Below are 26,809 nucleotides of genomic sequence, written 5' to 3'. Positions count from 1 at the left end.
CAGTCAAAGAATATAAACTCTTAAGATGCTGGATTTGTTCCCTGGTCTAGCCCAGAGAGAAGCTAATTTTGGTGTTTCTTTGTTCATCATCTGTACTCAATGGTTTTGCTCTTCACAACTAGAAAACTTTAATATCATCTAGATACCTCAACAGGAAGACCCTCCTCTTTCAGATCATTTATAAAGACAATAATCACAACAGACGTTGTATTAATTCCCCAGGGCTGCTGTAACACAGTATGATAAATGTGGTGACTTAAAACAACAGGAACTTATTATCCTACAGTTCTGGAGGCCAGAAGTCTGAAATCAAGGTGTTAGCAAGGCCATGCTCCCTCCAAAACTTCTAGGGGATAACCCTTCCTTACCTCCTATAGCTTCTGGTAGCCCCAGGCATTCCTTTGCTTGTGATAGCATAATTCCAATATCTGCCTCTGTCTTCACATGGTTGTCTTCCCTGTATGTCAGGCTCTCTTCTCTTCTTATAAGGGCACCAGTCACACTGGATTACAGCTCACCATATTAACTAGTTTACAACTACAGACCCTATTTCCAAATTAGGTCACGTACACAGGTATTGAGTATTACAACTTAAAGATATCTTTCAGGGGCACATAATTCAAACCATAACAGATGTGATAATCAATTGCTGGGGCACCTTGCTCTTTATACTTTTCTAGTCAAATAGACATCTATTCCTACTTTTTGGTTTCTGATTTTAAACCTGTTCGTGGGTCATGCTAAAAGCCTATTTCCCGTTTCAGCAGTGATTTAACATTTAGTAACCTTTGGTAAAAAGCACTATCAATGTATTTTCTGAAACCTAAGTAGCTTATTTTATATACCCTATTACCTTCACTAAAAAAGACTCTAAGAATAATCAGTCAGGTATGATTTCTTCCATTGAAATGTTCCCTATCCCCTAGGAGATTATTTTACGTAAATATTTGGTAACTCCATTTGTTGATATGAGTTCTAAGAGCTTGTCCAATATTCAAAAAATATTTACTTAGCCTTCTCTACATAGCAAGCACTGTACAAGGCAGAGGAAATAGTAGTAAACATAATGAAAGTGCCTACCTTTTTAGAGCTACAGTCTGAGGAACAAGCAGGGATTATAGCAGAAGACAGATAATAAAAACATACATACATACATACATACATACATACATACATACATACCATAATCAAATGAGTTCATACATACCAAAGTACATATATTAGTATTTAATGCATGGAAATATTTAGAACTAACCTTCCACAGAGTAAATTATTAGAACCAACCTACCACAGAGTAAATTCTTAATAATTGTACTAATAGTTGAAATGGTAAAAATACTAAAGTAAGTGCTTTGCAAGAAAAGGAAAAAGGCAATAGGATAAATAATGATGGCAGGGGTCAGATAGGGTCTATTACAGCTGAAGTAGTCAGAGATCTCTCAAAGAAGTATCATTTGACCTGAAATTATCAAAAGAAGGCAGTTGGTCATATGAAGATCTGGGGAATAAGTATTAAAAGGAGATAAAACATAAAGGCCCAGAAATAAGAAGAAACTTATTGTACCCAAAGGACAATAGGACCTCAATGGCTGGAGTCTGATGGGTGAGGACTGCTAGGAAATAATGAGGGGAAGTAAGCAGGGATGAGATCATCTAATTGAGTTCATGGTGAGGATTAGAATTTTATTCTAGTTATACAGGAATACCAATGGAGGGTCATAAGCAGGAGAAATATAAGATCTCATTTATACATTAAGATAACTCAAGCTATTATACAGAAAATAAAATGTACAAAGTGTAAGGGAACAAACAGGTAAACTGGCTGAAGTAGTTCAGACCTTAATTTATGGTGAATTTACTAGGATGATCACAATGGAGATGTTATCAAGAGGTCAGATTTGGGATATATTTTGGAGGTAATATCAAGACAACTTGCTAATACGATTTGGAAAAAAGTAAACACAAGGGTGATTCCCAAGATTTTGACTTAAGCAATTGACTGAAAATACTCTTTACTAAGAAGACTGTAGGAATGGCAGATTTGAGGGTTTTGTCAAGTTAAATTTAAGATTATCAGTCCAATTACTATATGAAATGATCAAATTCAAAGACAGTCTTTATAAATTAAGTTCACATTAAAAATGTCTTATTCATGCAAATGAACTGTCATACCTTATGTATGACACCAGATATAGCAAATGATTTAAAATAATTATAGCAAAAGCATTCTTTCTATATATTCAAAAACCAAGTTGCAGGGTGATAACTTTTGGTAGGATTAAAAAAGGAAGGCCTTCACATATAAATTTTAAAATTATATGCATGTAATTTTATTTTCAAAACAAGGTGATAAAATACCTCAATTTCAGAAATTTGGTTTTTCTGACACTGAGCTCCACCTGCTGGTAATTTCTTACCTTTCGGTATTACATAACTAAAAAGAAGTAAAATATCTATGCTAAGGGGACTATTGTCTCCAAAACGAAAATACTGAAAACTCTACTTAGGAGGCATGAAGGAAACATCTTCTTTCTTTATAGCTACCATTTATTGAACTTAGCTATATACCAGGCACTGTACTAAACATTTTTGCAAGTGCTATTTCATTTAACTTTCAAGACAATTCCGTGAGGTTTCTACAACTTGCCACTTTTAACCAGTAAGGAATCTTATCTCAGAGAGGTTATGTGATTTTGCCTGTGGTGATACATTAATAGCACAGAGGATTTGAACTAAGGTCCCTCTGATTACACATCTGTTGGCTTAGTAACCACGCAACATTGATTGTATAAAATAGAAACTTCCTGACAGAGAAACTTCTATCAGGAAGTTTCTATTTGAGCTTGGATCGGCCACACCGATTCTGATAAAGTTCCTTCATCTCTTCAAGCTTCAATGTTCTTGTCTGAAGGGCTGGTATAACTCCTTTGCAGGACTGTTTGCCAGTAGTATATAAAGTATGTTATATATATAGCATACTGCTTAGCACACCGTGAAGAGTAATTAAGGATTAGTTCTTTTAGTAATTTTTGTTAAATGGCATGTTAAAATTACTTATGAGGCTTTATTGACAAATGTCAATGAATCAAATTAAGTATCTCTCAAAGAATCTTTTGGAAACTTTAAATTTTTCCATTTTAATAGCTACCAAATAAATTTGTTTAGAAAAACACTCCCTCCAAAATAGGACATGTTTCATACAACAGCTAAATTTTCTGTACTCTTTACTCATCTATGAAACCTATAGAAATATTGATCATCTATAAAGCTATCAAAAAAACTCTACAAAGTGAAATCAAGATAACCAACTACAACTATCAAGATAACCAACTACAACTACGAGATCCAACCCCGACTTAAAAAAAAAGTAGAAATAGTAAGATATTGATGAGTAAAATGTAAAATGAAAATTGTTAGCAAAGTTGAAGTTTAACACTGAAAATTACCCTTCAATCATCAGCAATATTTTTTAATCCTAACAAGGGAAATGACTTGAATAATTTGTGGGAGTTATAATTTCACAAACATAAACATTATTTTTAACATAGAAAATATCTAATTGTTTAAAAATACAGCTTCAAAATTTTTGAAACTCAGCTAATGAATTAACTAATAAATCCTACTAATTTTACAGATCTAGCCTCAAGCAAGTATAAAATATCTGCAGTTGAGAGAGAACTCCCCTCAGAATACAACTGAGAACTCCCCACAGAATACAATTATCCATTGCATATCCAAACTTTAGCTGAGAAAAGTGACACTAAGAAAGGATTGTTAAAAACACACCCAGTCCACCGCCCATTACTGGATAAAATCAATTTAGAGACTGTTGCATTCTTAGGCCCACATAGCACCGTTTTGATGTCATGGCCTCCACTTTCACTGATGGATTCTAGATTCTGCAAGAGATGGCCTTATGAATCTCTTTCTTACATTAGCTTTAGTGATATTGTAAAGGGCACTGCCACTACAAAAGTCAGAATGAAAGCCTCCAGTAAGAAATTCTATTAGGGCTCAATACAACGAAAAGCTTTGCTTCCCCTGCAATGTGACATGCTTTCTTTTACTTAAGAGTGTTATATGACTTTATCTCCCTTTTCATTTTGGCCTTTGGAAAGCTTAGAGACAAAATAATAGCTCTAGGGTAGTAACTATACATACATCCTATAAACTATAGTCTTGATATCCTGTTACAACTTACATTGTTTCTGGTTCTCATTTTATTTTATATTTATATTTTCCCAAATGTTGTTGTCATTAGCTACCTCAAATACTCTGGGGAGTAAGGTAGGAAATGAATAAATGAGTAAATGAATACAAGCATGTAAATCTTTTACAAAAAGCCCTGCAATGTGAGGTTTACTTATTCAGGGAGCTATAACAGTCTTACCTCTGAACAATTTAAAACAAAAACCTGATTACCAAGAGTTGGTGACATCATGCTCCTTGGCATCTTCAGACCCCCAGACATGGTCATTCTACTGAGCTACCTTTCTTAGAGGTAATAAACCTGAAGCTTAAAGCATCAGCTTTTTCATACTTCCTGTTAATCATCTGTTTGACTCTAAGGAAAATTAGAAGCAAACAAGAAGCTTCCCTTGTGTTCTTTGGTTTTCAGTTATAATCACAAGTTACATCATACACCTACTCAGTAAGAAATCAAAGCTGTCTCTGACTTTGGGAAATGGGAAAGAGGCAACATCCCCCCAGATTGCCCAAGAAAACAATAAGGAAGAGCAGACAAAAATTAAATTATTTCTACTTAAACTGACTTATCTGAAAAAAAGTTAAATTAGACTTTCATATTCCCGTGGAGAACAAAAGACCAGTGTTTCATTGGTCTAGTGTGACTAGTCCATGCTTGTTTTACTTCCCATATACCAAATTATCTTAAGTGTTTGCAATAATTACTCCATCACCTTAAAAGCATGGCTTATCTTAAAAACAGAAACAATTATGATTTAATTCCTCAGCATAATTTTAAAATTATAATGAGCAACCACTAAGTTAAAATTAGGCCTCTAAATTGTATGCTGTCATTAAAAGCTAGAAAGCACATACTTATTAATTTCTGTTGAGTTAAATAGCAAAAAGTCAGAATCAACATATCTATATATTATCTTTGTATCATAGTCCTTTGGAATAAAAGACAGCCTCGTGGATTGTCATTATTATTTTATAAAGCCTGGCAACGAAATTTTCTGATTAAATTCATGTTTAATACACAAAGACAATTATATGAATAAAAGATGATACAGAATATTGTATCATACTAGCAAATGCTAACTGATCAAAATACAGAATCCTATGTTCAATTAATTTGTATTCGATTTAATACAGGAATTAAATCCTGGAAAACATGATCAAATATAATACGAAATTGATGGCAGTTATCCAAAAAGTCTATATAATTCTATTACACACAAAGGGAGAACAAAAATGAATCTCACTAACAGTTTTCAAGATTACTTGAATTTCATCTCATGCCATCCAACCCATGAGCGAACATGACAGAGTTATCTGGCAATTTTCTTTTCTAATAACACACCTACACTTGAGCCTAATAAATAGCAAAGACTATGAATATTTTATAAGTAATAAAATTGGAAAAGGCTCACTATATCAAAAAGTACAGCTATCTGTAATAATTATATAACACTGCTAACATAAGCTATATCTAAATACCCATAACACAATTAATAGAAAATTGAAATAACTATATATATAATGCAAGTCTATACTCATCCAGGTCCCTCCCAATCCAATGCTATAATTAATTACACTTCAGATTTCTGTTTGGTGGGGTGTCGGGGTGCCTAAATTATTAAGGTAAACATCTATATTTCCCATTTCATTTTATCTTATTAAATACCTCCCAATTAAAGCTTTTGGGAATCAACAATTTGGAATGAATCACGTAAGTACAGATAAACAAATTTTCTATTTGTACTAGGCTCCTGACGTAAAACTTGAATCAAGTGTAATAATGAATTTTCCTAAGTATCTGAACTACAAATTATATCTATATATTAGATTTTATTAAACTATAAAGGAAGAGTTTTGACACCTTTAAGTAAGATTGGTTCAATAAATATTTTTATTTTAAATTCCAAATATTTTTAATTTGAGAATGCAAATATAATCAATGCCTTTTGTCTATGAATTCTTACCTTGTACAGCTCCAGTTTAAAAAAGAAACAGAGGAAAAGTTCTCAAGTCAGTAGTCAATAAAAATGGAAACCTGGAGAGTAAAGCAGGAGAGAAGAGGGAAGTGGGTCATATCATAGTACCCTGAGTCAAGCAGGGGAGTATGGGAAAAGTGAGAGAAGAGGGAATGAAAAGCTTTTCTTACCTCAGGCCCTCTTTTTCATCTCCTTTTTCCTACTCCCTTTTTGTTTGTCCTTTTATCTGCCTCTCATTTCTGTATTTTCTTTCTCTCCTGTTCTTTACCTTTCATCTTCCTCACCTTTCTTTACTGATCTTCCTGCCCTCACCTGTTTCTCTTGCTACCTTTCTTCTGACATATATCTCCTTTACCTCTTTCTTAATTCTTCCTTAATGGCCTTAGCAACAAAAAACTGGGGGAAAGAAAAGAGTTCCCGCCAAAATTAAATTTTAATTAGGACAGAGTAATTTATCCCCTTGCAAAAAAAAACAAAAGTCCTTTGTGGAATAAGAACAATGTTCAGGCTCCACAAAAACTGCGCCTTATTATGAAACAAACAAACAAACAAGAGCCATTTAACTACCAGAGTTTTAGAAAGCAGCTATTTGTTTTTTTTGTTTTGTTTTGAGATGAAGTGTCAATCTTGATGGTACGATTTCAGCTCATGCATCCTCGGCCTTCCGGGTTCAAGCCATTCTCCTGCCTCAGCCTGTAGGGTAGCTGGGATTACAGGCGCCCATCACCATGCCTGGCTAATTTTTTTATTTTTAGTAGAGACGGGATTTCACCACGTTGGCCAGGCTGGTCTTAAACTCCTGACCTCAGGTGATCCAACTGCATCAGCATCCCAAAGTGCTGGGATTACAGGCATGAGCCACTGGGCCAGGCCAAAAATAGTTATTTGTAATGACTAAGGTTCTGGAGACTCTTAGGTTAACTAAATCTCTCAAAAGACAACTAAAGCTTTTTCTTACTAACTGGATTCTATCTCTACCTGACCTTCTTCAGTCCTTTGTTCACTGACTTCTGAAACCAAGTATCTTTCATAATCCACATCCTACTTTACTTCAACTCCTTCCAAGTTACATGCCTAACCCATACCCTCCTTGTCTTTGCTAAACCCATTTGCTTACACCTGTAGCCACCACCATTCCTGGCTATACTACAGAAAAGAAATGTGTTCTTCTTTCCAAAATTTCAAGAACTTTTCCCTAGCCTTCTCCGCTGTTCTAAATTATTTTTTCCTATATACTTCTCTTAATCTAAATTACTTTTGAAAAGGGAAGAGCTAGGCTTACACAAATTTGTGAAATGGGCTAAATTAATCTTCAGCAACTTTTCACCTTCTGTTCCAGCACTATGCCCCTCACTAGCCTGTCTATCAGAATAAAGACTACCATTCAAAGTATCATTTCACATGCTTGTGCTATCCACTTCCATGCTGACTCCACTGCTCCTGAATTCCCCAAGCCCCTGATTTGAGGTACATATTAATGTCTGATGATGCTTAACATGCTACTTCTCCAAGAGGCATTCAGAATTTAATAAGGATCTTTAAGACAAAAATCCTTTGCCCAATAGTCATTATTTTTCAACCACAAGAGATCTGAAGAATACAACACTTTGTTATCAAAAATAATAGTGAACTATAGTTTCTCAGTAAAAGAGAAAGAAGAGGAGGTACATGGTCCATAGAAGAAACGTAATAATAATGGTTAGAGAGTGGGTAACAGAGAAAAGTAAGTATGGCATATATAGTTTAAAAAGCTCCTCCTTCTCCCAGATAATTCTGAAAAGATAGCCATAGAAAGCTCAACACACAAACTAACATACACACGCATACACACACACAGAGAGAGAGAGAGAGAGAGAGAGAAGTTAAGCATGCTTTCATTTTGGTCCTATGCTAAGTTAGAACAATTTTTTTCTAAAATTTTTCATTGAAGTACAAGATGAATATAGCGAAGTTTACAAATCAAAAGTGTGCGGGTTATACATTTTTGCAGATTGAAAAAGTCCTTGTAAGCAGAATACAGATCAAGAAACAAGTCACCATCTATACTCTAGAAGTCTCTTGTGTGGCCCCTTTCAGTCTCTACACTCACCCCACCAAGAGGAACCACCATTCTAACTTCAAATGTCATTGACTATTTTTACCTTTCTTTGAACTCCATATAAATGGAATCACAGAATATGTACTGTTTGGTATCTTTTCACTTAACATTATTTTTGTAAGATTCAGCCATACTGCTGTATGTAGTTGTAATCTGCTTATTTTCATTACTGCAGAGTATCCCATTGGGTAAGTATCCCACAATTTATGTATTCTACTGTTGACTGACATTTGGACAGTTTCTACCTGGGGTCATTATAAATGGTGCTCCTGTGAATATTCTTGTACATGCCTTTTTGAAAGACTATATATGTATTTCTATTGGGTATATATCCAGGAGCGGATATACTGAGTCACAGGGTGTGCACATTTCCTTCTTTAGTAGATACTGCCCAATAGGCTTTCCAAAGTAGTCACTGTGGCTAAGAGATTTTAGAAGACATTCTGGCCCTGCTTAGATAACACAGCATACCAAATTTCTACTTTGCCTATCTATAAATGATGTGTTAGTCAAGACTACCACTCTGCATCCTTTCCTTTCTGTGAGAATTATGAGTTTATTACTTTATCACACAGATTCCAGACTAATTTATCCCTATACATTAGCTGAGTGTTTTGGTTTTGTTTGGTATTTATATACAAGGAATCTGTGCAGAGAGTCACACATTTAAGTAAAAACTGCTACCTAAATGCTGATGGTTTCATTTTGCAACATTAACCATGTTCAAAAAATTTTTACTGAGTACCTACTCTTTGCCAGGTACTGTGTTAAGCAGTAAAAGTTTATATAGAAAATAGCTTCCAGCTTTCTGTCTCCTCCCCTCCATAAGGGTAGGTCCAATTACTTGGCAGCCCACTTAGCATAGCAAAGAGCTGAAGTCCAGAAATGTTGTGTGGAAAAACCAGAGGACCCCCAGTTGGTGCTTTGTTCTTCCCAGCTGTGCTTACTTCCCAAGCAGAGCTGCAATCCCCTCTGCTGTGGCTTACCCGGGTTTAGGTCAGGACCCAGGGATACTATTATTACATAATTTTGCATTGTACCTCAATGCAAAAAAAAAAAATGTATGAAGGAGAAAATAATTATAAGAGATGCCATAGGTATAATAATAGCATAAATGAAACCATTTGTGGACATTTACATTCTCAGTACTCTCATCTACCTCTCGGACACTCCCTTTCATTTACTGAGGTATTTGGCAAGTAGCTTAAGATTATTTTCTTTCCAGCTCAACCCCCAGCATTATCATGAATGATTCTTATACCCAAGGCCTCAAAGTTCCTTGGATGGCTTCACCTCCAAAAGTACTCATCTATGCTCAACTTCAGTAACTCATTCTACCATTTGTAACTTGGAACTTACCAGTCAGAATTTCTTCACTTGTAAGATTTCAAACCACACTTGATAGCTACTTACTCCAATAACACTTGTTCATAACTCAATTGATACAACCAGCCCAGGTTATACCCCCAAAATTTTTCTCCCAGGCCTTCAACCCTTATATCTTCCTTTCTTGTTTTGCTCGCTTCATAGCGTCATGTCTGTGATTATAACCAGTATCCATTCAGATTAGTAAGAGTTCATGGGGCCACACGGAGTGGCACACACCTGTAGTCAATCTCAGCACTTTAGAAGGTTGAGGCAGGTGGATCACCTGAGGTCAGAGTTCAAAACTAGGCTGGCCAACATGGCGGAATCCCGTCTCTACTGAAAATACAAACATTAGCCAGGCTTGGTGGTGGGCGCCTGTAATCCCAGTTACTTGAGAGGCTGAGGTATGAAAATCTCTTGTACCTGGAAGACAAAGGTGGCAGTGAGCCAAGATCGTGCCACTGCCCTCCAGCATGGGCGACAAGAGCGAGACTCTGTCTCAAGAAAAAAAAACAAAAAAAGTCCATGGTAGGGGCCAGACAAGGTAAACCCTTTAGGCGGGTCATTTAATGAAATTTGTTGTTTAATCCTAAGCAAAAAGAATAAATCTGGAGGTAACACATTATCTGACTTTAAATTATACTACAGGGCTATAGTAACTTGTATTAGTCCGTTTTCACACTGCTGATAAAGACATATCTGAGACTGGGTAATTTATAAAGAAAAAGAGGCTTTACTCACAGTTCCAAGTGGCTGAGAGGCCTCACAATCATGGTGGAAGGCAGAAGGCAAAAGGCACTTCTTACATGGCAGCTGACAAGACAGAATGAGAGCCAAGCAAAAGAGGAGACCCCTTATATAACCATCAGATCCTGTAAGACTTATTCACTATCACGAGAACAGTATGGGGGAAACTGCCCTCGTGATTCAGTTACCTCCAACCATGTACCTGCCACAACACGTGGGAATTATGGGAGCTACAATTCAAGATGAGATTTGGATGAGGACACGGCCAAACCATATCATAAGTAAAACTGCATGATACTTGTACAAATATAGACACAGATCAATGAAGCAAAATAAAGAACCCAGAAATAAAACCATCTACCTACAACCAACTGACCTTTGACAAAAATAAACAATGAGGAAAGGCTACCCTATCCAATAAATGGTGCTCTGAAAATTGGCTAGCCATATGCAAAAGAATAAAACTAGACGTCTATGTCTCACCATATATAAAAATTAACTCAAGATGGATTAAAGACTCAAACGGAAACCTGAAACTATAAAAATTCCAGAAGAACACCTAAGAAACACTCTTTCAGACATTGGCCTACACAAAGAATTTATGACAACAACCCCAAAAGCAAATGCAACAAAAACAAACACAGATAAATGGGACTCAATTACACTAAAAAGTTTTACGCATCAAAATAATCAATGAACAGAACACACACACAATCTACAGAATGGGAGAAAATATTTGCAAGTTATGACTCTAACAAAGTACTAATATCCAGAATCTATAGGGAACTGAAACACCACAAGAAAAAAATGAACAACTCCACTAAAAAGTAGGCAAAGGAGGCCGGGCGTGGTGGCTTACGCCTGTAATCCCAGCACTTTGGGAGGCCGAGGCGGGTAGGTCACGAGGTCAGGAGATCGATCGAGACCATCCTGGCTAACACGGTGAAACTCCGTCTCTACTAAAAATATAAAAAACTAGCTGGGCGTGGTGGCGGGTGCCTGTAGTCCCAGCTACTGAGGAGGCTGGGGCAGTACAATGGCGTGAACCCGTGATGCAGAGCTTGCAGTGAGCCGAGATGGCATGACTGCACTCCAGCCTGGGCAACAGAGCAAGATGCCATCTCAAAAAAAAAAAAAAGTGGGCAAATGACATGAACACACATTTCTCAAAAGAAGACATACACATGACCAAGAAATACACGAAAAAAAAGCTCAGCATCACTAATTATCAGAGAAATGCAAATTAAAACCACAATGAGATATCATTTTACGCCAGTCAGAATGGCTATTTTGAAAAAGTCAAAAAACAACAGATGTTAGTGTGGATGTGGTGAAAAGAAAATGTTATGCACTGTTGATGGGAATGTAAATTAGTTAAACTTCTATGGAAAACAACATGGAGAATTTCTCAAAGAACTAAAAATAGAACTACTACTATTTGACCGAGTAATCCCACTACTGGGTATCTACTCAAAAGAAAAAAAAAATCATTATATCAAAAAGACACCTACACTCATATGTTTATAGTAATACTTTTCACAATTGCAAAGTCATGGAATCAACCTAAATATCCACCAATAGTTGACTGGATAAAGCAAATCTGGTATACATACACTATGGAATATTATGCAGCCATAAAAAAATAATGAAATAATGTCCTTTGCAGCAACTAGATGGAGCTGGAGGCCATGATCCATCATCCTAAGTGAAAAACCTCAGAACTAGAAAATCAAACACCATATGTTCTCACTTATAAGTAGGAGCTAAACAATGGGTATATTGGACACAAAGCTGAAAATAATAAACACTGGGGACTCCTAAAGGGTGAATTTGGAGGAGTGGAGGGGGTTGAAAATTACCTATTTGGTACAATGTTCACTACTTGGGTGATGGGTATATCAGAAGCCCAAACCCCACTATTATACAATATATTCATGTAACAAACCTGCACATATACCTCCTGAATCTAAAATGGAATTAAATTTTAAACAAACCTTTAAAAAAAAAAAAAAAGTAAAAGCCTTCCAAAGAATAGGGGAATTATGCTAAGTGTGGTCAAGAAATTTGGTGTTTTGCCTGAAAGTCATAAAAAGCCATCGTATCCATTCTTGCTGTGACCACTATAACCAGACTGATTTGAAATTTTAAAAGATAACTTTGGCTAGAGTAGAGAACAGGTTGGAAGAAAGCCACTGTAGATGGTGATAGACAAGTTTAATAGCTCATTATTTTATAACTGCATTTCTTAATCATTCTTTTCATTACTAGTGGGTTGAAAAGTTTTTAAATATTCTTACAAAAATTCATATTTAATCTATTATGAATATCTTACTCATAATCTTTGCCCATTTTTAATTGGTGCATTACTTTTTTCTAAACCAATTTCAATGATCTACTTATACATTTACAAACATTGATACTTTGTAACATCAGCAGCACATATTATTCCCAGTTTTTATCCTGCATTTTAATTCAGTTTAATTTCAACACAGGAAATTTGGAATTAAACTGAATTTAATTTAATTTAATGCAGTTTAATTTCAATATAGGAAAATGCTCACTAATATTTTCTTCTAGTAGTTTTGTGGTTTTTTAAAACTATTTGAGCATTTAATACATCGGAAATTTCCTCTTTATGTAGCACAAGTTTAAAATCAAAACTGATATTTATCCAATATATAGTTTTGTTTTCCTCAAAATATTATTTTATTAATATATATAAGTATATATGATACATATATAAATACATATACATAGGCGTTTACTTCAGCAAAGTGTTCTTCTCTATTAGTCTCTCTGAAGATTGTTTCTTAACTATGTGGTACCCTTCTAGTTGTTCAAATGTTTTTTTTCCTAATATCACCAGTATGACAGCATTAATTCAAGTTTCAAAAAGAAGGCAGATTTAAAAATCTGAATTTGTTTATATTCTTCTTATACTCCTCTGACAACATATACCATATAGCTAAATACAGAATAGAAGTGTAACCGATACTTTTTGAATGAGTTGTTTCTCCTTCCAAAGAACAAATGATTTTTTACACAACCTTGAGAATTTTCAAGAAAACTTAGCCTCTACTCTCAAAGATCTCTAAATACATTGTGATAGAGAAAACCTTTCCTTAGTTTCAGATCACATCCTTCATCTGTGATTTGCCAAGTAAACCGATGACTTAAAAAATTAACAGTGGATCCATAAGCTTTTAAATATGTATAATGAGAAACAACTTTCTGCATAATACTATAATAAAAAATAGGATTTAAAATTCATCTGGTACCAAATGAAGCAATAAATCATAACATTCACATATTCTCTTTATAAAAACTTTCAATTAAAGAAATTAATGTCATAAAATAATTTCAAAATTCAAGACACAAGATTTTGAAGATAAAAACATGTAAATCCTTCACTACATACATTGTCAAAAATCTATCCACAATTAAGTCGCCAGATAGCAACACCTTCAAACATAATTTTTGTTTGTCTGTTTTCTAAGACAGGGTCTGGTTCTGTTGCCCAGGCCAGGGAACAGTGATGTGATCTTGGCTCACTGCAACCTCTGCCTCCTGGACTCAACCCATCCTCCCACCTTAGTCTCCTGAGGACTACAGGCACGTGCCACCACACCCAGCTAATTTTTTATTTTTTGTAGATACAGGGTTTCTCCATGTTGCCCAGGCTAGTCCAGAACTCCTGAGCTCAAGCGATCCACCAACTTCAGCCTCTGAAAGTACAGAGATTACAAGCATGAGCCAGTCACCACACCTGGCCTTCAAATATAAATTTTAAAACAAATACTATTCAGTTTAATAGAGGGATTAGCAACCAAATTGTATAGGTTGGAATGACTTTTTTCAGGTTGAAGAAAATTAAATTATTTTTAAAAATCGTAACAAAATGACTTGAACATGTTATATGATGGTTTACATGCCAAGCAATTACTTTTTGATTGATTAATTTTTTAATGAGCACCCAAAAACTATTGTATAGGCAGGAAAAAAGAACTATTAATCTATCAACAGAAATTTCTTCAGCAATTTCATTCTTAACAGGTATTATTTCATTAGAACAATGTAAGGAAAGAAAAAAGGTTTAAAAAAATTTTTTAAGTTATTACAGCAAATCAGCAATGCATTTAAATATCTTCCTTTTTCAGGTAATTAAATTTCTGTTCAGTTTATCAAACAATATACCCTCATTAAGCTATACCATCATAGTCCAAAGTTTTTGTTTTTCAATTAACACAAAATGAATGCCAGGTAATACTACCTCTGTCAGGTAAATAGTTAATCTAAAAAAGAAAATCAAAGGAAGAAAATCTAATTGATATATAAATAATAATGAAATTGTTTTCAATAAACTAAAGTGTTTTACCACATTTAACCTTTTCTGCATGAAATTGTTTAAATCACTTAACTTTCTCTCTGCTTTCATTTTTTGTCTTTATCTGGAGTGGTATTCCAGTATTACCAATTTTCTTGAAAATGTACATTTGGGTGTCAATCAATTGATGTCTAAATCATGACAAAAGAAAAAAAAATCCACCAATACCTGAATACAAAGAAAACACAACAAATTGAAGACTAAGTGTTAAATACTGAAGCCTAAGGAATATTAATGATCAATTTCATCAGAGTACTTAGTTCTATCTGATGTTTTCTTGTTAATCCTCTGTTTACTGCAATTTTCTGCTTGCTGAATATAGATCTAAGAGTGCAGAGACTCTTGTCTACTACTCCAGGTTATCTACATCCATGGCACATAACAGATACTTAAAGAAGTTGGTTAACTGTGGCCAGGCGCAGGGGCCCACTCCTATAATCCCAGCACTTTGGGAGGCCGAGGCAGGTGGATCCCTAAGTCAGGAGTTCAAGACCAGCCTGGCCAAGATGATGAAACCCAGTCTCTACTAAAAATACAAAAAAATTAGCTGGGTGTGGTGGCGGCACCTGTAATCCCAGCTACTCAGAAGGCTGAGCTCGAGAATTGCTTGAACCCGGGAGGCAGAGGTTTCAGTCAGCCGAGACTGTGCCACTGTACTCCAGCCTGGGCGACAGAGTGAGACTCCATCTCAAAAAAAAAAAAAAAAGAAGTTGGTTAATTGTGTTTTATGAGAAGGCAGGGGAGGGAGGGAAAAGTGTAAGAGACAAAAAAAAGAGGGGAAAAGGAAATGGAGAAAAAGGGGAAAGAATAGGAACAAAAACCAAATGTGCATTAAGCACTTTCCTAATTGTATCTGGGGCTGTACATTGTTTTTACATTCATTCATAAATTCATCCAACAATCCTATGAAGTGTATATTATTAATTAGATTTTATCAATGAAGATATTGTAGTTTAGCAGGTGAAAATCCACCTAAAGGCAATTAAACCCAGGATAATTTGACTCCAATTCTCACATTTTTTTCCACCCTACTCCAACGTTAGAAAGATAGTCTTTGAACAATACTGACAGAAAGGGACCAAAGGAAATGAAAAAAACAGATTTCAACTGGTAGAATGAATAAAATCATGGTATTGCATAAGATGGCAGAAAGGAGAACTGTTAAAAGGAAGCAATATGAGTATCAAAAGCTGTTAATTATTTTCCATAGCAGCAAATTTAAATATATAGATATATTATTTTAGTAATGAATAAATAAGATATAATTGTACTTAGGGATTTTTTTTCTTTCATTCAAATTAAACTAGAAAAGAAAACTAACATTAAAATAATGGGATTATGTGCTATGTTTTACAAAAATTGCATCATGTAAAAATTTAAACACAAACTTTAATTATGTATGAGAAAGGAAAAAAGCAGACTTCTAATAGTTAAACTAATAACACTAAAAATTTCTGAAAAAAATAGCTGATCAACTCTAATAATGTCATAAAAAGGCTATTATGAAGGTAATGCATAAGTCATAGTTAATTACATGACAGTTTTTTAAAAAATGTTTTCCAATCTATTGTGGCTAAGGGACAACAATATTTCAAGTACAGAGAAGAGTAGATTCCAAACATGCTTACCTATCATCTAAAAATTAAGTTTGAATTTTTAAAAGGAAGGATTTATGCTTAATGAGAAAATAATATCAAGAACAGGGATAAAAAACCAGCGAAAAAGTAAGCACACACATTAACTTATTATTGCTTCTGTGATGTTTAATCAAATAATCAAATATTAGACAATACTAGTTTACTAAGTGACAAGCACTGTTCTGCATGCTTTAAATGTATAAAATTAACTATTCCTGCCACAAACTCAAGGGTAGGTAACACAGTAACTCATTTTACACATTGGGAAATGAGGACAAAAAAGTCCCATAACTTGGTTTATACCCTGCACTTACTTAAGTGGTGGGGCAAAGACTCAAACCCAAGAAGTCTGGCTCTACAGCTGGGGCTCTCCCTAGAGCAAAGATTCTATCACAACCACTCATTAGTCATTATCTCTGTAACTACCACAGATTTTTTCACCGTTAGAATACCACTGCCACAGCTGCTTATTAATAAAGTGGGAAATATTTGATGAAAACAATTTTAACATTTAAACCATTTTAAAAATTGAGTTACATCAATTTTAACCTGCTTTTGAAATTCTGTACCTATTCATTTCATCTATAAACATTTATTGAGTATATATAAGTACTGCTAAACACAAGTTTAAAAAATGTCTTAATGTATAAATACATACAAGTCAAAATTCAGCCAACTTTCAATTAACTGTTAAATCAATTACTTGTGCTCCATCTCTTCGACCAAATCCTATAACAGCTTCTAAATCTCTTTGACCCACCTTTCCCACAAAACCCCATTACATAATATTCCTGTGGTAAGTAATCATTAAGCACTGTTGAATCCCAAGTGACTGAATAAATAAATCTGAGGAATTCTTTTTATTTGCATTAATCATAGTAGATATTTAATTCTTACCTAACTTTATCTTCTCTCTCCTTTTATTATATCCTTCTAGGGCTAGTTCACCCCTGGCCAGTTAGTTTATGCTAAGAAATTAACAAATTCATAATTTAAAAGATAAATTTGAAATATATATATATACACACACACACACACATATATATATAGTTCTTTCCAAAAGCAAATGGAAAATCTAATTTTTATTTACTTCATTTTGGCCTATATATCCACTTCATATGAATGCGAACACAGGTAACTGTTAAAAAACATTTCGAAAATTTAAGCATTGTTTTTTCTCTCCTAATACTTAAGATACTGTGGCCTAATGAAAAAGAATGTTTCTGGCACCATCCATTGGCTAACATGATGTGAAATGACTTCATTTATATGAGCCAAAGAAAAATGGCTATTGATGAATGGAATCTTGACCTGAATCATCTCGAAAATGATTATAATCATAGTCACCTCCTAGCCTACCTGTTTCATAAGTTAGAAATTTATATATCAAATTTATATACAGTATAACACGTAACTGTAAATATACTTTAGGTGTCAGATCCATAGAAGAATTCAATTATAGTAATGGTTTATTAAGACACCGAAGTTCAGCATGGTAAAAATTCACGCCACAGAAAAGCTGGAAGCAAAAATTTACTAGCCTACAAAACCGAAGCATTAATGTTATAATTAATATCTATAACTGACATTGTTCTCAGGTTCAGAAACTTTTCAACTATTTTGACAGTAAAATCTAAACCTATGTAAGCTGAACAAAACCTAAAATGTATCTTACACATAAACTACACATAATAGTATTATATTTTCACTGAAGATGTTTTTACAACAAAAAAATTGAAAACCATGTTAAAATGTCACTCCCTCACTCAGAATGCTCAATGATTTCTAATTTCTCTATGAGTTAGCACTGAAGTCCTACGCAAGTCTGTATGACTTTATGATCTAACTGCCCATTAATTCTCAGACCCTATCTCCTATTACTTTCTCTCTCTTCAGCTACACTGGCTTCCTTTTGGTTCCTCCTTTCATCTGCTCTTCCCACTGCCTGAAATATTCTCACCCCAAGCAGTCAGGTCTTCCAGATATCTGCACAAATGCCACTTTATCAAGGAATCCTTCCTTAACCACACTATGCATAAAAATAACTCCCAGCACTCATTGCCTTATTGCCCCCAATCTTGTTGTCTTTTTTTCAAAAGAATTTACCACCACCTGACACACTATGTATTTATTTGTTTGTTTACTGACTGCCTCCTCCAATTAGAGTAAAAGGCCCACAACAGTGGAAAAAAAATTCTATTTTCTTCACTACTGTATCCCCAAAACCTAAAATGATACCTGACACCTGATATTCAATAAATATTTGCTTTTTAAATGGATAAATGAAAAAAAAACCTGAAGTAACTATACATTCACTGTTATAAAATACCTAAGATGCATTAAGTAAAAAAGCAAGATATAGAACACTACTGTTGTATGCTCTAACACTTATATAAAAAGAACAGGAGGCAAATTATTTACACTTGGGCTTTTATTTGCATACAACACTTCTGGAAGATTACCTCTAAGGACGAGAACTGAGACACTAAGAAAGGACATTCAGACCCACGTACATGTGCATGTACTACCTATCCAAAGAAATTAAGGCTTTTCCTTTACAAATAAGAAATATGTCAAATAATCCTACAGAAAATCTATAATTCATATTTAAGAACTCAGTGATTATCAATTAATTTACCTGTAAACTAAGGTACATTTTTAGAAAAACTGAAATAGAATCTGATGTTTTTCTACAGGATTTTATAATATACAAAATATGTTTATACACATTATCTCATTTCAGTGTCACAGAAATCCTGTAAGGCAAAAAAGGTATATATTCATTTCCTCCCTCTATGGAAAAGAAAATTAAGAAAGGTTAAGGAACCTTTTCTTAACCACGTCTGGCTAATCTTTGTATTTTCAGTAGAGACACGGTTTCACCATGTTGGTTAGGCTGATCTCGAACTCCTGACCTCAAGTGATCCACGGGCCTCGGCCTCCCAAAGTGCTGGAATTACAGGCACGAAACACCACGCCTGGCCTGACAATTTTTAGCCAACAAATTAAATGTGTTGTTGGTTGAAAACGTAACAAAGCAGGATTTTACTGATACTGCTGCTCAGTTAAGCAAAACTAAGTAACATGTGCAGAGAAGAAAAATCTATGTTGTGTGTTGGTCTAGCAAAAGGGCTTAAACAAAATGCGTAATTTCAGAAACAAAGGCAATTATCATATAGAGTACCTAATTATATTTATAAAGGAGAAATTCATTTTATGGTGCCATCAATTCTAGACATATTTGACATATCAGGGAGATTCTTTCAATCAAAATTATTGTATGTTTGGTCCAAAGCATATATTGTTATAAAGTAAAATAACCAGATTATTCTGTAGTGAAAAGAAAGTCCAATTCTTTAATTCAGCATATACTGACTGAATACTTATTATGTTCTTAAAACCAGATAATTAAAAAAAGAATGAAGAACATGTCTCTTAATAAATAAATATAATAAGAAAGTCAGCAGCTGAAGTTTACTTAGAGATTAGAAAATTCTGATATTCTCATCACTATGAGTCAATAGAGTTCACCCTCCTAATTTGTCCCAGAAGGCAGATTCTTCTACCCCAAAGAGCTAGAATTGAAGCATTATATAAAATAATCCTTAAATTCAAGAACACATAAGCAATTCAAAATGTCTTCAGAATTATTAGACATTTAATCTGTGATTATCCTAATTAAATAAGAAAGAATTTATCTTCTAACTAAGCATTTCCCAAAGTATGTTCCATTACACTACGGTCCTCTCAGGAGGCTCCTTGAAAGGGAATTGGGACAATATTTTCAGAAACACTGCATTCCATATACTATTTCCCCTCTTGGACATTTAATATGAAAGGCTTAGAAAAAGTTCCTGCAGTCAATATTACTGTTTCTTTTGGCTTCACCTAACATGACTCAAATTCTGCAACTCACTTCTCTGTGGAACACTTCTTAACATCCCACAAACTAATGGGAAATACACAGATAAAATAAAGAAGTTATCTAATCTAACGAATCAAATCAATACAACAAAACTCAGACTAGTACTACTGCCAGCCTAGCAAAATAAATACAACTACGGTTTTGCTAGGAAAACCTTCCATAAGTTATCATTGTACTTCTCCTTTTGTAATTATAATGGCCTCAAAGACATTTCTCTCTAAATGCTCTAAAGATATGTATTCTTACAGCCCATTTTTTTTGTCTTTAATAAAGAGTACTGCCAAAGTTCAAATGAATTTATTCCCCTCCAGTAGTCTATAAACTTGATGGTATAGCAGAAAAGACTAATCTTTCCAATGTTATCCTAAGTCTTAGAAACACTCTGTTAAGTTCAGAGAAGTAGAGTGAACCTTTGCAAATAAGGTAACACTATGATTCATGGTTTTTAAAGGTTACTCTACTAATAGACCAAAATTATTTTTATTTTATTTTGAGACTGGCTCTCACTCTGTCACCCAGGCTGGAGTGCAGTGGCACAATCATGGCACACTGCAGCCTCAAACTACACAGCTTAAACAGTCCTCCTACCTCAGTCTCCTGAGTAGCTAGGACTACAGGTACGTGCCACTACACCCAACTAATTTTTATATATTTGTAGAGACAAGGTTTCGTCATGTTGCCCAGGCTGGTCTCAAACTCCTGAACTCAAGCAGTAAACCCACCTCAGCCTTCCAAAGTGCTGGGATTATAGGTGTGAGCCGTCACGCCCAGTCTACCAAAATTATTTTTTTAATAATATTAAGGTTTGTAAAATGGCAGGATTTTATTGCTGTGGTAGACACAAAGCGATTATTATTTCTTATATTCTCTTACGGGTGTGTCACTGAAGATGCTTCACTTTTATTTCTGATTCTGCTTACTGTCACTGGCTAGAGGAAACTCCAAAATTTTAAGATTCTATTATCTAATCTATTATGCCATGATCACCTGATTTAACAACCTATCTCCTCAAAGCACTTTCCCTTACACTCCATTCCTCTCTTGATGGCCTCTCTATTACACAGCTTTAATTCTTTAATCATTATAATCACTTTCTTACACACATCTTCCTTCCTTTTCCCCTCTCTTACTTAATTCATCATACTTATCTAGCATAACCACAGCTTTAAAGACATCCAACTTTCTGCCCACTCTACATCATGCTAGGATGGCTGAACACACTCGGCAGAAAAAAGTACAACCCTGTTGACAAGTCCCACCTTAAACTCAGGATCCAAGTATTACATAGTCCACCATATATTCTTGGTTGTACTGTGTAGAACCACAATCTTAGGTGAACCATTATTACTACTCAGCAATCACACTGCACTGTCCTAGTCCATTCATTCTCCATTCTGCTAGATGATTTCACACCTTCTTCAAACATCCAATACCCTCTTCCCATATCGTCACTCTCAGCAAATGACCCTGACCTTAATTCTACTTCACTGAGAACACAAAGCAATCAGAAGAGGACATTCACAAAATCACCACCCACATAACCAGGAATTACCATCCTGTTTGCCAATTATTGTGCCAATATTAAAGCCAATCCATGTGGATACTAGATCCCATCCTCTCTCACTTATTAAGACATTTATTCTGGGCCAGGCATGGTGAATCATGCCTGTAATCCCAGAACTTTGGGAGGGTGAGGCATCAGCATCACTTGAAGCCAGAAGTTCAAGACCAGCCTGGGTGGCATAGCAAGACCCCATCTCTACAAAAATTAAAAAATAAAAATTAGTCAGGCATGGTGGCTTGCACCTTAAGTCCTAGGTACTCATGAGGCTGAGACAGAAGCATCACTTGAGCCCAGGAGTTTGAGGTTGCAAGGAGCTATGGTCATGCCACTGTACTCCAACCTGGGTGACAGAGAAAGACCCCGTCTCTAATTTTTTTTTAATTGACTCATTTCTTCTCAAAATGATTAGCTTTCCCCTTTCTAATGGACTGTACCTATAACGTTCAGATACGATAATTTCCTCCTCTTTAAATACCCCAATGTTCTCAAATTTACTGCCTTATTTTTCATATGCTTTTGCAGCATAAGTCCATGAAAAATATGTCTATGCTCACCATACACAATTATTCTCTTTTCTTTCTCTTAGACTCACCCTAATCAGTGATCTATCCCCACCATTCCATTAAAACTGCTCACCAATGACCTCTGTATTGCTAACTACAATGTTCAACTATCAGTTCTCACCTTACTGCACCCATCAACAACATTTAACACAACTGATCACTCTCTCTACTTTGAAATACTTTCCTCACTTGACTTTCAGGACACCAGATTCTCCTGATTTTCTTCTCTTTCACTGGTTTCTTCTTCTCAGTCTCTTCTACTGATGCCTCTTCTTCTCTTAGACCTCTTAACTTGACTTCAGTCTTTGTTCCTCTTTTCTTCTCTATCCTCTCTCACTTGATGACCTCTTACAGTCAAATGGTTTTAAATGCCATCTGATGTCTACGACTCTCAAATTTTTACCTCCAGTTCAAATCATACTCTTGAACTCCAAGCCCAAATACCCAAATTTCTGCTGACTAGTCATTTTTGAAAAACAAACTGAAGGCTTGATCTTCCTCATCAAAGCTGCTCTATGTGTAGTCTTTCCACCACACTTGAAATCAACTTAATTCCTTCAATGCTCAGGCTAAAAACCTTAAAGTCATTCTTGACTCCGCTCTCTCATACTCCACATCCACAGAAAATCCCATGGCCTCAAGCTTCACAATATATACAGGAGCTAAACACTTCTGACCAACAGTGGTATCTCACCATCCTTGCTCAAACTGTCATCTTCTGTCATGTAAGTTACTGCAATTGTCTCATCTTTCCATCCTTACTCCCCACATTAAGTTTACTCTCAACATAGTTGCCATACCTATCCAATTTAAACTGAAAGTCAGGGCATGTCATTCCTCTATTACAGCCCTCCTACCCAATGGCTCCCTATTTCATTCAGAGAAAATTCATAATCCAAGGCCTCAAGATCTGTTCTCCATTACTATTCTAACCTCATTCCCCATACTTCCACATTTCCTTCTACTTAGACCTTCTTGCTAAACCTTGAACAGTCCAGACATGCACCTGTTTTACAGCCTTTGCAACGGATGTACCCTCTGGCTGGAATGCTCTTTCCCCCAAAACTGAAGCAGTTTATTAGCTTTCTGCTTCAAGTCTTTCTTCAAATGTCACCTTCTCAGTGATGCTTATTCTGACTTGCATTTAAAATTGGGTCCCAACCTCTGACCTTGCTTTGTTTTTACTCCTTACCACTTTTTTTCCAACATGATATATAATTTACTTATTTATTAACTGCCATTCATCATATAATGATGTATACAACCTCTAACAGATGAGACTGTTTATTACTTTTATTCACTCATGTATTCCATGTACCTAGAAATGTGCTTGGCACATAGTAGGTACTCAGTAAAGACTGCCTGAGTGAATAAATGAAATAGAATTATACTAAAATTAATCATTTTCTTCTTTGTATTTTGGCCAGATTAATGTGAAAAAAGACAACATTAGAGGGATTACCTGTCCTATGAAGATGATTTATCTGTGTCTATACATTTTTAGATTTTTATAAATTAATAGTTAGGAGTATTACACCATTTTATGCTTCTATAACAGAATACCTAAGACTGGGTAATTTACAAAAAAACAGAAATTTATTTCCTCATTAGTATAGTTGTGAAGGAAAAAAAAAGAAAGAAATTTATTTTTCACAGTTCGGGGAAGTCCAAGATCAAGGTGCTAGCAGACTTGGCATCTGAAAAGAGCCTAATCCCCAATTCCAAGATGGGTCATTGAACACAGCATCCTCCAAAGGGAAAGAATTTTTTGGTTTCACATGGCAGGGGTGGGGAGGTGGGCAAAGAGGTAAAGGGGAGCTGAACTTCCTCTTTTATAAAGACATTAATTACATCCACAAAGGTGAAGCCCTCCTGACCTAATCACCTCTCAAAGGTCCCACTCTTAACACACTTACAATGGCAATTAAATTTCCACATGAGTTTTGGAGAGAACAAACATTCAAACTCTAACAATGAGCTTTAACTCTCATTGACTTAGAGAGCTAAAATAAACATCAATAATTCTAAGAACTTGACTATACAACCCCAACCCTGATTATACACTTGATCATTTGGAACCTTTATAAGAATACCCAATGATGGCACATTTCAAGGTTACAGTTCCTTAAAGCACTCTTCCACAGAAGCATTCACCACCGAAGAGTCGGTATTTTCAGTAACACTGCCATTAACTAAGATCATGGAGAATGTTTGTTCTCTCCAAAACTCATGTGGAAATAATTCATTGTCTCTCCTGCTCTCAAGTAATATTTACACAAATTTGCACAATTTTCCATGATACAATAGTTTCATTTTGAGGTCTTCCAATTCTTCCAATATTCAAATAAGTCTCTTATTGAAATTGTATACCATTTATAACAATGGAATTTATAAAGAGAAAATATCAACAGAACTGCTTATGTGAATTCCAGGCTTTTCTTGTAACATTATTCATAAAGCAATGCTTAAACAGTTATTTGGGGACAAAATCATTTAAAACTTTGATTCTTTTTGTTTCCAAGTAAACTGAAAAATAATACTCTAATTATTAATTGAAAAACTGAATTACACAAAGATTCACTGATACATGCAGACGTATTATTAAGTTTTAGGAATTAGGCATTGTAAAGATTTCTAATTTTCCTGAAAAAATGCTGTAAAATCTCATTAATTGGCATTAATTTGTAAAAATGCCCTGTCTTATTTGTAAAATAATAATTTATTGCTTTAAACTACATATATTATAGCATTCTTTTACAAAAAAATCCTTAATGACTAAAAGCATTGCTTCAGCAAATAGGTAAGATCTAATTTATAATTAGTATTTCAACAATTTAAAATAAATTTGATAAAATGAAATATGCAGCACCATCTTGTAAAAATATATAAAGTATTATCACCATTGAATAAATGGACACAAGAGCAGAGATTGAAGGTGCCAGAAAGAAATTCATTCTCTTAAGCTACACTATACACTACCTCGGAAACATTATGTATTCATTAAACAAAACTTCTCTTCAATGATTATGAAATACTAAACTCCAGATGATCACTTTTTTTTTTTTTTTTTTTTGAGATGGAGTCTTGCACTGTCACCAGGCTGGAGTGCAGTGGGACGATCTCAGCTCACTACAACCTCCACCTCCTGGGTTCAAACAATTCTCCCACCTCAGCCTCCTGAGTAGCGGGGGGATTACAGGCATACACCACCATACCCAGCTAATTTTTTTTTTTTTTTTTTTTTTTGTATTTTAGTAGAGATGGGGTTTCACCACGTTGGCCAGGATGGTCCAGATCTCCTGATCCTGTGATCCACCCACCTTGGCCTCCCAAAGTGCTAGGTTATAGGCATGAGCCACTGCGCCTGGCCAAGCCTTTAAATAACCAATTCCACAACCGCAAGGTAACGGAAATATTATAAACCACACTCAGTGAACAAAAGATTTACTAGATAAGATATTCAAAAGCCAAACAAAAGGAAAACTTTTCAGAAGTTCCTTTGAAAGAACACATATGCCAGATACCTATCAAGAATCACGAAGCAAGAAAAGGAATTTACAGGGTCCTTGGTACATATGCTGAGATCCTTACAGCTAGGACAGTGAAGGAGAGGAAGGATTCATAATTCACAATTCACAAAGTGATGTGTAGATTAATATGGCTCAATATTAATAACAACCACAATAGTTTAATTTTAATATGTAATAGTAATAACCAAAGTTGTTTAAATACTTCATATTCATTTCTACATTTACCATATTCTCAGATATAGGCTTTTTTTTTGGCTATGGAGACATATGAATCCACTTAATCAAATCATACCATTTAGAATCACATAAAGTAAAAATTACTAAAATATCAGCTATAGCATAATTATAATAGTTCTATAAGTTACCCACAGGAAATGCCAAGGATATAGCTCAGACTTTTTTAACCTTGGCACTTTTCATATTTTGATCTAGATAATTTTGTGCTGGTAGTGTGAAGGGGGGGGTGTTCTACGCATTCTAAGAGGTTCTGTGTATCACCAATCTCTACCCACTAGATGCCAATAGCACCCATTGATTGTGACAATCAGTGTCTGGAGATACTACCAAATGTCCCAGGTATGTGCGGGGGGGGTGCTGGGGAGGGTGTCATGGGTGCGGAATGACCACTTGGTGAGAACCACCAACATACATAGATAGATAGATCAACAGATAGATAATAGAAAAAAGAAAGAGAAAGAAAAAGGAAGAGAGAAGGAGAAGGAGGAGAAAGAAAGAGAAAGAGAAAGAGAAAGAGAAAGAGAAAGAGGAAGGAAGGAAGGAAGGAAGGGAGGGAGGGAGGGAGGGAGGGAGG

The 26,809-nt window shown here is 35.1% G+C and overlaps 1 protein-coding gene across 1 annotated transcript in view; it reads right to left on the bottom strand.

The window, feature by feature from the left end:
• Positions 1 to 26,809, bottom strand: part of FER (FER tyrosine kinase) — a 408,129-nt gene that overhangs the window by 231,541 nt on the left and 149,779 nt on the right. The gene's annotated exons all lie outside the window — the stretch shown is intronic.

This window comes from Piliocolobus tephrosceles, chromosome 4 (genome assembly GCF_002776525.5).
Source record: "Piliocolobus tephrosceles isolate RC106 chromosome 4, ASM277652v3, whole genome shotgun sequence".
NCBI lineage: Eukaryota > Metazoa > Chordata > Mammalia > Primates > Cercopithecidae > Piliocolobus > Piliocolobus tephrosceles.
This window is presented reverse-complemented; position numbering and strand designations above follow the sequence as displayed.